Genomic DNA, 12,669 nt, shown 5'->3' with positions numbered 1-12,669 from the left:
TGTGGATGAAGCCCTTCATTCGCTTTGCCAGGATTCCAGGGTGGTCAATCTGTTGAAATCAGACTCTACATTTTGGCCACCGTGCTCGATCCTAGGTTTAAAGCCTATGTGGTGTCTCTTTTTCTGGCTGACACAAGCCTGCAGAGGTGCAAAGACCTGCTGGTGAAAACACTGTCAGCTGAAGAGGAACGTGACACGTCAACAGCTCCTTCTTCATTTTCTCCAGCAACTGGGGCTGCCTGGAAAAAACTTAGGTATCCTAAGCAACCCGCTGGTGGTGATGCAGGGCAGGCAGGACCAAGATTGGACATCTGGTCCGGACTGAAGGACCTGGCAACAATTTCTGACATGTCTACTGTCACTACATATGATACTGTCACCATTGACAGAATGGTGGAGGATTACATCGGTGACAGCATCCAAGTAGGCATGTCAGACAGTCCGTACCTGTACTGGCAGGAAAAAGAGGCAATTTGGAGGCTCCTGTACAAACTGGCTCTATTTTACCTCAGTTGCCCCCCCCTCCAGTGTGTACTCCGAAAGAGTGTTTAGTGCAGCCGTGAACCTTGTCAGCGAAAGGCGTAGGAGGTTGCTTCCACAAAATGTGGAGAAGATGATGTTCATAAAAATGAATTATCGACTCTTCCAGGGAGACCAGCCTCCAGAACGTACAGAGGGACCTGTCCCTCTGTACTGGTGGATTCCAGCAGGGACGAATTAATACTCTGTGAGGATGAGGATGTACACAACACTGAAGATGGTGAGGAATTGGTGGATGAGGAGGATGAGGACGACATCTTGCCTCCGTAGAGCCAGTTTGTGCAGGGACAGATTCATTGCCAGCTTGTTTTGTGGGGGCCCAAACGAACCAATCATTTCAGCCACAGTCGTGTGGCAGACCCTGGCGCTGAAATGATTGGTTTGTTAAAGTGTGCATGTCCTGTTTATACAATATAAGGGTGGGTGGGAGGGCCCAAGGACAATTCCATCTTGCACCTCTTTTTTTTCTTTGCATTATGTACTGTTTGGGGCCTAGTTTTTCAAACTGCCATCCTGTCTGCCACTGCAGTGTCACTCCTAGATGGGCCATGTGTTTGTGCCGCCCACTCGTGTCGCTTAGCATAGTCATCCATCTACCCCGGTGCAACCTTTTGAACATAAAACACTATTGTGAGGTGTGAGGTGTTCAGAATAGACTGGAAATGAGTGGAAATTAAGGTTATTGAGGTTAATAATAGCATAGGAGCAGAAAAACCCACAAATTCTGTGATTTTAGCTGGTTTTATACTTTTTAAAAAAAAATAAAAATACAGATCCAAAACCCAAAACCCAAAACATGGAAGGGTGGTTTTGGCAAAACCAATCCAGATCCAAAACACGAAGAAAGATCCAGATACAAAACCAAAACACAAAACACAAAAAGTGGCCGGTGCACACCCCTAATAAGGTGTATATGAAAATTAAATGAATTTCATGAAGGTATATCAACTTTGCTTGAGCCACAAAATTATTGAAAATATTGTATAAAATTACCTGCAGGCTGTGTGTATAAGGTGTATATAACACATAAATGCATTCTGTGTGTATATCGGGGTCCCATTCCCAAGATATCTCATTATGGTATGCAAATATTCCAAAATACGGAATATCCCAATATCCAAAATGCCCCTGGTCCCAAGCATTTTGGATATGGGAGACTCAACCTGTATTCATAAGATACACTCCTGGTTTTAAGCCACAGATAAAAATGCATATGGAAACATGAAAACTTGTATAATCACCACTCTCCACTGATGTTAGTAATCTGCACTCAGTATGCTGTACGGGAATAGGCAGTCCTGAACACTCCCCGTGCTGTAAAGAGAGGTCCAGCGGCTGCAATTGCACGCCGCCCGTGTATCCACCTGCGGGAGTCCGCCTGGACCACAGATGCTGACGCTGGAAGTAAACACCAGTAGTCTCTATATTCCAGATGGTATGGAAGAGCGAATGCACTAAGAAATTGATTGTCCAGTCGTGCATTCGCAAAGGGCTTTACATCCTCTAACTGGTTTCGCTCCTGCATAGAGGAAGCTTTTTCAGTGGCTAATTTATGCATGCCCATGCAACGGCGATCAAGCGGACAGGCACGCCTGCATTTTTGCAACCACTCCCCCGTCAATACCGCCAAACGCTCATGGCCTGTGACTCACTCTGTGATGGATTCCACAGTTCGTCTGTAATTGCAGTGCGATTGCTGCAGTGCGGTATAAACACATGCACTGTACGCTAACAATCGGCAAATCTGCATACGCTGTTACAATTGCAAAGTCGTGCGACTAACTCCCAAATTAGCAGTGAAGAAATTGCAAATCCAATACCTTCACTACTTTACATACCAAAAAGTGTATTATAATACATTCGGGCGAATAATAATTTCTTATTGCTGCAAATAGAGACAATAAGAAATTATAATTACTGGGTTTGACACAATAATTGATTAATATGCCCCTATACTGTATAACGTACAGTAAATGTTCCTTTTCATGAAGGAAGCAATCATTTCCTTACAAAAAATAAGACACCAGTAGTGTCATGCCGAAATCAGTGCTGTCTAGTTAAATGCTTACTTTATTAGAAGGTATGATGTTACCTAAGAGAGAAGGGTGAACAGAGTATGGCAGTATGTGGGGAGGGGGGCTAGGGTGTATGGCAGAATGGTGGGGGGTCTGGCAGTTAAGGGGAGAAATATGATAGTAAAGGGGAGAGTCTGTAAGAATGGAGGGTGGTATGGCAGTATAGGAGGAGAGTCTGGAAGCGTTGAGGGTGGTATGGCATTATGGGTATCAGCAAGAAGGGGGGGGTCTGGCAGCAGGGAAAAGGCGTGTCTGACAACTGGGTTATGTCGGGTAACAGGAAGAATTACTATCCATAGTACTAGCACAGGGAGGAGGGAAAGAGGGGTGTTCTGAAAGCAGGGAGAGAAGAAAGGGGGTGTCAGGAGTAATTGGAAGTAGGAAGAGATAGGTGGGTGGGGAGCAGTGGCGGCTCCAGGGATGGGACTCCAGCGCAGTCCAAAATTCAAATAGGGGAGCCCCTTCCACTGCCAGGGAGTCCCAGACATTTATTTTTGGCAGTGTTTGAAATTGCAGTTGGTGTGGCTCCCCTATATGAGTCTTGGACTACGCTGCAGCCCCACCTCTGGCGCCGCCACTGGTGGGGAGGTGTATAGAGACAGGGAGGGGTATTCTGGGGGGTTCTTTTTGGGCACAGGGGGGGTGAGAAGGTGTCTATAAATGGGACAAACACACCTGTCCTCACAGAATATATTAACTAGCACAGACAGTATTAGTGTAGTGGTAGCACTGACCTCATCTGTATGTATCTCCTCTGTCTATTGTCTGGTACTCTGGGTGTGATGAGAGGTACCTGGGGATGAGGCCAGGGGCCCTACCTCAGACCTGCATTCTGCTCAGAAACTTGCGATGTATGCCGCCTCGCTGCCCCTAGAGCTGCAGTGAGGGGGGAGCGGGTCCTTCATGCTGCAGCTCTGCCTCCATATCAGCGTCATCATGTGGCACCGGCTACAGCAGAGCACAGGGCAGGCGTCTCTGGATCCCTCTGCTGCGGGGGAATCAGGTAAGTATGCTGGTAATAACTGGTAATAAATAATGTCGGATGAGATACTCGTGAGATGATGATGTAATTATCAGAAGCTCCATGGCAGCTGTGTGTGTGGTCACTGTTTACTAAATAGGAGGGAGGAAAGAGCATAAACATACTGGATAACTCCCCCCTCCTCCTACCCCTGCCTGCATTGGTATAGTTGAAAATTATAAGAAACACTTTTAAATTAATGCAAAAAATAAAAAACTTTAGACGGCCGGGTACTTGTGTGCTTTGGGCCCCCCTGGCATGCCCGGGTAAAAATTACTTCCCCCCCCCCCTCTCTCTCGACCTCGGTGCCCCTGTGTATAATATGGAGGTATCTGCATATATTCCCAATTGTGAATGCATGCAGACATGGAAAAATATGTATAATTTTAATGTGACCGAGGCAAGTGCAAATACCATATGATGATGAAAATTTGATGGCACACAGCCTCCAATTGGTTGTTTGCAAACATTCAGACAACTTAGATAGGTGCTACATTTGTCATTTGCACACAGAAAACTTTTGAATGCATTTTATAGCTATTTTATTTTATTGTTTTTACTGTACATAATATGGGCTGCTCCTGCTGCATTAGATACTTTTATGAGTATGAATGAGTGTAATGGTAATGCAAATGGGAATGAATAGTTAATGAATTTGCAGCATGTAAATCAAGTGGATTAAAACATGGCTGCATGTGGGGTGTAAGGGGTAGGGACATGTTTCTGATGGAAAGTGAGTGTAAATACTGCTGTTCCCAACCTCAAACATAGGAGTGAAAATATGCTCTATTTTCAGGTGTAACGTACACCCGGAATTGGTAAGTAATGCTGGAAGCTCGAACCGTCAGGATCCCGACTGGCGCTGGTAATTACCCTAACCCTTCCTTAGTGGTGCCTGACCCTAACCTCCCTCCGGTGGTGCCTAACCCTAACCTCCCCCGATAATGCCTAAATCTAACCCCCCCTCCCTGCACCCTAAACCTTACCCTCCCGGTGTGTGGTGCCTAACCCTTACCTACCACCCGGTGGTGCCTAACCCTAACCCCCCTCTCCCCACACCCTAAACGTAACCTTCCCGGCGTTGGAATCTAGACGGGCATCGGGATTTCGACACCTGTCTTTAGTCCTGCGTCGGGATTTAGTCAGACAGGTTCCCGGACGTCTGCATTTTGACCGCATCCCATACACCCGTTTGCTACCAACCCAACATCTGTCCAATAGTTTGCAAAAAATGTAAATATAAAACACTAGACCTTTGGAATACTATGTTACAACGTAGACCTATAGCAGTCTAGTGTAGCCATTATTTTTTGTTTAGAGGTTATTTGCAATAATTACAATCTTTACATTATTTTACACTAGCACTTGGAGAAACAGATTAGGAACATTCATGTGCAAATTTAAACAAGAAGGGTGTGTACACAAGTGACGCATGCAGCTTAGAGTCGCCTTATATTACATTTTGGTCTCAACTTGAAATTAGTTTTCGAATGTGAGTTTTATGCAGACTTTTGTATACACAGAGATCCGTTTGATTCCGGATGGATCTCTTCCTCCAATGATAGGGATGGAACTTGGATTTTAAAACCAAACTCGGGTTTTGGATTACATGCTAACAGGTGAAAACTATTTTATAAATACAGATCTAAAACCAAAAGCAAAACACATGATGGTGGTTTCGCAAAACCGAAACACGAAGAAGAATCCTGGTCTAAAACCAAAACTAAAACACTGGGGTAGGCGCACATCTCTAATAGATTGTGATGATGGATCCTCCTGCATGCTGCTGCATAGATGCATGCAACGCTGAATACAGGTGAAAATCACATTTATTTCTGTGCACGCAATTCAGATGCACTGCAAGATGCAAAACCTGATTTACAGATGTCGAGCAATGTTGTCTAGCCCAGCTCTAACATTCATTCATCACTTCAAGGTGAGGTTGGTGATGATGCCATTTAGGTAGACTGGTATGTGACAAACTGAAAAAAGGGAAATATCGCACAATATACAGGTGAGCTGAGGAGATAATGGCTCAGCCAGGGAAATGGTTTCCCTACACATTATTGTATACTCATGTATTATACAAGTACATGTACATTTAAGAAATGGAAAAAAAAATCTACTTTATGACCAACATGTTTGAATTTGTACTACTGACACTGTTAAAATGTTTTAAACTGGCATTATTTACATGTCGGCATGCCGGGTTTGACCTTACACTATCCGTGTTCTCATTGTCAACATTTTGACTGTTGACTTAACATACCAATTTAAACCGAACCCTGTTTAAGTACTGTGCAGGGACGGAACTATAGTAAATGTAGTGGGTGCCATTGGCATGGAACCAAAATACTTAGGGAGTGCAATTATGTTTCCCGCTTCCCCTGCACTTATCTCTAGAGCCCGAGTAAGGAGGGGGGAGGGGATCACCAGGAATCCTTAAGCCGAATATAAAACAAAAATGTTCTGTATTCCAAATTATTTTTATTCTATTTGTTTAAGCAACTAAACATGGCATACTTGCCAAACACAATTTCAAGATACAGGGCCTGATTCATTACGGATCGCAATTGCAACTGCGTACGCAGAGTGGTCAGTGGTGTGTATTGCACATGTGTATGCATCTCCCGCGCAGATAGAAAGCCATCATAGAGTGAGAAACGGGAGGTCAGTGTTTGGGGGTGGTGCGTGGCCGACAACAGAAATCTTGGGGCCCAGTACACTCATGTTTTAGGGGCCTCCTATACCCTCTCATAATCCTTATCCAAGCCCGTCACACACACACACACACACACACACACACACACCGCTCTTCCTCAGCCCATCACATCTCCCCCAGCCCCTGGCACGTTCCTCCTCTTCCTCCGCCCGTCACATGTCCCCCTCTTCCCCAGAAACTTGGCATATGTCCCCCTCTTCCCCAGCTCTAGACAGATGTCCCCTTCTACCCCAGCTCTAGACAGATGTCCCCCTCTTCCCCAGCCTCTGTCACATCTCCCCCAGCCCCTGTGTCTGCCACCCTCTTCATGTATAGCTCCCCACTACCTGACCCGTGACTCTCTCTAGCCCAGCCCGGCCTCTTTACCTGTTTCGCTTGCCTGTATTTTTCAATATTCTATGGCGGCTCTCACACCTGGCGGCTCATCGGTCTGATTCAGCGGTGCGACGTCATGATGTCATGTACGCTGCGCTTGTCCAGCCTTCCTGTGTTTGCCGGGGCCCTGGACTAGCCACAATCATTGTGACTGCCGGGCTGTGCAGGTAGCTGTCTGCAGAGGCAAGGGGGACACATGATCTGGGCTCCCGCAATTCCTGAGGGTTCGGGGCCCCTGAGAATCTTGGGGCCCTGTACAAGAGTCCCCCTTGTCCCCCCTGTTGCCAGACCAGCAGTGGTGACAGGGGAGTGGTAGGAGAAATGCAGACGTGCCTGTCCGTTGGTACGGTGTTACTTGGGCATGAATAAATTAGCCACTGCGACAGCATATGAAGCTTGAGTACTCACTGCATGCGATGAGGTTAGCAATTTCTGAGTAAGGTCAGACCTGCTGTAATTCTGCGTGAGGGGCCGATGTTACTCGATGTTCCCGATTTATACGCAGGACTGCAAGGTTTTACGGATATGAGATAGCGCTAGTGGGCGCCTCTATACTGGCCTGCGACGGCTTTGCGACTGCATTCATTAGCATATTTTTACAGCAGACCTGCATTCATAATCGCAGTTGCTATAACAATAGCGATCCGTAGTGAATCAGGCCCATAGATTGGAAAGTATCTTCCTGGAAATGTTTGTTGAACTGCTAATGTGCCCACAGTTCATTTCAGCACCCAGAACAGATGGCCAATGTATTTAGGCCCTAATTCAGAGCCGGACGCTCTGACAGAGCGCTTGCTCTGAATCAGGGCCATCCTTCTTGATTTTTAGAGCAGCCTCCTGGCCGCTCGTATAGCTGTGGGTGACCACCCAAAGCTATAGCAAGTGGCCAGGAAGACCATCGCGACCATCGGGCTTACGACGAAACCCTTGTGGTAGGGTCTCGTTGTCGCAAGCCCTAGAGTGCTTTTGGCTCAAACAGAGCCGAAAGCACTCCCACATGGGAACGCCTCCGTCTGTGCACCCACGCCCCCTGCACACCCACCAAAGGGGGTGTGCTGTCACTTAACATCAACAGCATGCCCCCTTTGGTGCGAGACCCGGAGCGACGGTTTTCCCGTCGCTATCCGGGTCTTGCGCATGCGCACGATGGAGCCGGCTCCGTCATGTGCATGCGCTCTGGGCCAACATCGACCCGCTTGCGAGCGCTCAGTGCTTGCGAGCTGGCCTGAATCAGGCCCTTAGAGCATTGTGTCCAGAATACAGTAGCTGGCTAACATACTCAGAGTTCCATTCCAGCACCTGAAACAGTTGACTAATGTGTTCACACCTGGAATTACTGGCTAAGATACTCAGGGCACCATCCTCACACCCAGAACAGCTGTATAATGTACTCAGAGCACCGGGTATATCTAGGTAAAATATTCAGAGCACCCATCCGACACCCGGAATGGCTGGCTGAGGTGGTCAGTGCCCCCTTTCTGGCACCCAAAACACCTAGATAAGGTGGTCAGAGCACCATTCTGGTACCTGGAATGGCTGGATAACATATTCAGAGAACCATTCCGGCCACAGGAATAGCTGGCTAATATGGTCAGAGCCCCAATCCGGCACCCAGAATGACTGGTTCAAAGCAACATTACGGCACCAAGAAGCTGCTGTATAATGTACTCAGAGCACCATTCCGGCACCGGGAATAGCTGGATAATATACACAGAGCACTATTACAGCACCTGGAATGGCTGGCTAAGGTGATCAGAGCCCAATTCCAAAACATGTAATGTCTGGCTAAGGTGGTCAGAGCCTCCTTCTGGCACCCATAAAGGCTGGGTAACATACTTAAGACACCATTCCAGCACCCGGAATGGGTGGTTGAGGTGGTCAAAATAGATTGATAACATACGGCAGATCTCCGATCAATGGTGCATCTACTTGCGCTCAGAGGTGGATTACATTGTAACTGAAGCTATGTCCCCCTCTGAATCAGCCCACTGTCACTTTGGGGCATATGTATTAATAATCGCTGCAGTGCCACATTTATTAACAATCAGGGTAGTGATAGACTTTTTAATTTTCATTTAAAGTTTTCACGCTATGTAATAACTGTAACTTAAAGGGACAGCAACAGCGTAACCACTTTCCCTGCGAATGACATCCCAGGCACATTGGAGTAGTCTTTGACATCTATGAAAAACTCCTTATGTGAATCTGACACTGTGCATGCGCACAGTGGGCCTGATTCAGAGATGGATGCATTGCAGATGTTTACGCAGTTGACAGATTATTTGTGATCTGCGCATACATCAAGTTTCATTATCATTGAAGCTCGCAGTGACGATTTATTTACAATGATTGACAGGTAGGGACCATTTGTGAGAGGCAACTGAGGGGTGGCGACAAACGCAGGTATGCCGTTACCATATTCGGGGTGTGTCTCAGCCTGAGACTGCGGTCTCAGTAAAAAAGTCTCAGTTCCTTCGGCCATTCTGCACGACCATAAGGTTAACAGAAAACCGATTATCGACTGATCAGTGACCGATGCTGCATTTTTGTATAAGAGATTAGCTGTTCAATTTTGGCTCGATCTTCCCACCAAGTTCGGATCTCAGAGTGAAGCAAAACATCATGTTTCATGGACGATGATGTATCGGCTGTAAAAGATGATGTTTTGCCTCATTTTGAGATCCGAACTTGGTGGGAATATTCGATCCAAAACCAAATCGCTGATCTCTACTTTGTATGCAGTCGCTTGTATTTGCAAAGCCACCAGTGGGAGCCTCAATACAAATCACGGCGACTGTGACATTTGTATATTTTTGCACAGCCGCTGCGTACACATTTCCAGCAGCAATGGAATTAGCGTACATGTCTAAGTCAGGCCCAATGTCAGCTTCCGGAGTCGGACAGAGGTTGCGGGTAGTGCCTTAACTACTTCCCCCACAGACCCCGTGGCCCCTTGGGGGCGTGGAGACTTGTGGGGAAAGGTAGTTTGGGGGCTGCAGATTCCATGCGGACTAGTCGTCCGTATTGGAATCTGCTGAAAACGGTCCTCCAATATTGGCCGCCGCCTAGGAGGAGACAGTCCTACTGGACCTCTAGCACCTGTTAGGCATGCGCATAGCACCGGAAACGCTGGCGCTACCGGGAGAAGATGCAGAAAGCTGCATCTTCACCCGTAAAACCCCTCTCAATGAGCATAGAACCCCTGGCAACGAGCATAGAACCCCTGGCAACGAGCGTGATACCCCTGGCAACGAGTGTGAAACCCCTGGCAACGAGCTTGACAGCCCTGGCAATGAGCGTGAAACCCCTGGCAATTAGTATGGAACACCTGACAACAATCATGAAACCCCTGGCAAGGAGCATGAAACCCCTGGCAACGAGCATGAAACCCCTGACAACGAGCATGAGACTCCTGACAATGGGCAGGTAATTTAAAAGCATTTAGAAACCTTACTGTGGGGCAATACTGTGGGGCAAATATGTAAGTGGCACTTTGGTAATGGTTAGGTCTAGAGTACACCGCTCCAAGGGACCAGTGATGTCACACCCATGTAACCTGTCATCAAAGGGGGAGGGGCAAGGATGATAACGGGGGTCCAAAATTGGCCCCTCGTGGGTTCACTAAGCTCACCACACTTCAGGCGTGGTGGCTCGCTGCGCTCGCCACAAAAATGTATTCCGCCACTGTGCCCATGTGGATGGGAACACAGGAGCGATCTGGCCCTCCTGTAGCGGTCACATGACTGCAACGTCACAGAGGTACTTTCTCCACATAGGATCTAGCAGCAACCCTTTGGGGGTAATAGGCATTACAGTGTGTGGCATAATGTGTAAGGGGCATTACGGTGTGTGGCATAATGTGTAAGGGGCATTACTATAACGAGGAAAAATTACAAATATTGTAAACTGTCTATGGGGGTGGGAGCACATTTTTAACTTTTGCACTGGGAGCCAAATTGTCTATAAACGGCCCTGTATTAATTTTACCAAAATGTCATGGGGGGGCTCAGAAACTTTTTCGCAGGGGGGAGCAAAATTTATAGTTACGCCACTGGTTGCGGGAGAGGGATACCTCTTATACACACATGGCTACATAGGCATAAAGAGGTTTATGCCCTCTAAAGATGCCGTAAACCAATGGGGCCAAACTCAGAAAAGCCGAATTTGGTATATAGGGATCAAGCCACAGTCCTCATTTATAATAATGGAGACTACGAATTGCAGCAATAATTTGCCTTTTTCAATAGATTATTGCCAAATCTCTTGATTCAGTGGAAACTTTCAGTGGAAAGTGATTCAGTACCAACCAATCAGCTTCTGTAATTTTTCAAACACAGCCTGTAAAGTGACAGTTAGGAGCTGATTGTTTGGTTCTTTATCACTCTCCACTTTATCACTCTTCAACGCTTAGTACATCTCCCCCTTAGTCACACTGGCGGGTCACCATAATAAATTACATTTATGTAAGTGTTCGAATACTATACCGCTCTGGGTCATAGAGATGTGTCTTCTTACATCCTTGCCGATTGCTCTACAAACGTGCGCACCCATTGCGCCATGCGATTACCTGCAGCAGCGTACGCTACAGTACGCTGTGGCGCGCACTGCGATCGCACCATGCAATCCTATAGGGCCGTGTGTCCCACTGCTACTATTCCCATGTCAGGATAGAGAAGTACAGTAAACCCGCTGCTATTGTATAGTCATAATGGGAGCAAACCCTTAGTTAGGAAAGTGTTAATTTATCAGTCTGTAGCCAAATATCCATCAGCCCATTAGTTGTTAGAAATCACTCATATAATATAATATCAGCACAACACATTATGAATAACGCAATACCTGATCCTCCTCCTTGATCTCCCTTCTCGCGGGTGGCGACCACGCAGGTAGAATAATTATAGCAGCTGATCGCGTCAGTGGTGTAATATCCTTATGCACACACAGCTCTCACACTGCGATGTCCCACTGTACAGTACTCTCACATCAGACCCAGCAATGTACAGTATGTTGTCCTAGCAGACTTTCCCAAACTGATTTTCAGTCTGTATGATTACATACTGTCCTGAGGGACTTCATTTCATTTTTATTGGTTGCATTTTAATTAATTCGTCTTTCTCTTAAAGTGGCAACAATACAAACAATTGCTCGCTTTCATATCTATAATGGAAAACATACTTTCAATATATATACAAATGTTCATGAATATAAGACCTCTTGTTTACTATTAAAAAATTAAAAGTATAAGAAATATGACCCAATTATTGCTTATGAAACTGCACTTACAGTGGGTAAAATCTGAAAGTTTTTGTAAAAACATAAAAAACTGAATTCATGTTGAGTCTATCAAACTCAAATGTCAAAACTTCACTCTGTAAACAAGTGTTTCTCATAAATATACTGCATACCATGTCATAGTGTCATAGGGGCTATTATACAACAATATATATATATATATATAATATATATATATTGTATATATTAGTATATTAGACAACAATATATAAACATGCAGGCTGTTGTCTCCTATGCTGCCTTAATCTCTCTCTCCTCTAATTTTCACCCTCTGACACTCTTCTCCCTCCCTCTTTTTTCTCTATTTTACTCTGTCTCTCTCTTGTCTCCTCTCTTCCAAGTTTCTCTTCTGTCCCTCGGTATCTAGCTCTTCTCCCCACACACTGTTTTGAGACGTCAGTACCTCTGCAGGCACATCTTCAGTTTTCTCAGTTGTTGGCATAATAGCATAATTGCACCATGTGCCTACCAGTCATGATGTCACCAGCAAGACATCATTACGTCGCATAGAGGGGGCGTGACCATCAGCTCTGGTAGTGCAGCGTTGACTGGGCATCCTCAGGACGCCCGATTGCTGCATATACTGTGCAGGGTGCCTGTCTGGAGCATCCACAGGATGCTCCACAGGTGCTGCAGCAGCAATC

Source organism: Taudactylus pleione, unplaced genomic scaffold, assembly GCF_031769625.1.
Source record: "Taudactylus pleione unplaced genomic scaffold, aTauple2 ptg000026l, whole genome shotgun sequence".
Taxonomy (NCBI): Eukaryota; Metazoa; Chordata; class Amphibia; order Anura; family Myobatrachidae; genus Taudactylus; species Taudactylus pleione.
This window is presented reverse-complemented; position numbering follows the sequence as displayed.